This window comes from Fukomys damarensis, unplaced genomic scaffold, assembly GCF_012274545.1.
Source record: "Fukomys damarensis isolate Sample0158 unplaced genomic scaffold, DMR_v1.0_HiC HiC_scaffold_9, whole genome shotgun sequence".
In the NCBI taxonomy this organism is placed as follows: Eukaryota; Metazoa; Chordata; class Mammalia; order Rodentia; family Bathyergidae; genus Fukomys; species Fukomys damarensis.
The window spans coordinates 41003769-41004369 of NW_022900921.1; the positions used below are offsets into that span (position 1 = coordinate 41003769).

A 601-nucleotide genomic window follows, 5' to 3' on the forward strand; every position below is an offset into this window, starting at 1 on the left:
TTTTTTTTTTTTTTTTTTTTTTTTTTTTTTTTTTGGTTTTTTGAGACAGGGTCTCACTATGTAGCCCAGGTTGGTCTCGAATTCACAGCGATCCTCCTGCCTCAGCCTCCCGATTGCTGGAATTACAGGCGTGCGCCACCACGCCCAGCCCAATTTCATTTTTAAAGGGATCAGATCAGGGCCAAGTTCCATCTCCAGCCCAAGATTGAGGCTGCGGGAAGTAACCCCGAGAGTGCAGGCTTCCCGGATCCTCCAACCGCCAACTCTGTGGGTAGGGGGGCGGGGCAGGGAGGCCTGGCTCATCTCCCCTCCCCAACTGCAGAGCAGCCCAGACTCGCGGTTGAGAGAGCCGCCGCGCACCCTTCCTCCCGGGCAACTGGCTCCCGCGGACCCTCGGCCTCTAGCTTGCGCAGGGCGGGGGGAATTAGAGGGGGTGCAGACCGCGTGGCCTCTAGGGTGCGAGCCAGGAGTATTGGCGACGCGCCAGGCTTGGTCCAGGCTAGATAGCGTGGGGCGGAGCAGCTCCCTCCGCCCCTTCTGATGGCGCGGGGCGGGGGGACGCCGGAGACGCCTCCCCGAGGGGTCGCCCCGCCTAGGCCAA

At 61.6% G+C, this 601-nt stretch overlaps 1 protein-coding gene across 5 annotated transcripts in view; it reads left to right on the forward strand.

Annotated features, from left to right (window-relative positions):
* Kcnip3 (potassium voltage-gated channel interacting protein 3) overlaps positions 1–601 on the forward strand; it is a 77755-nt gene that overhangs the window by 43366 nt on the left and 33788 nt on the right. The gene's annotated exons all lie outside the window — the stretch shown is intronic.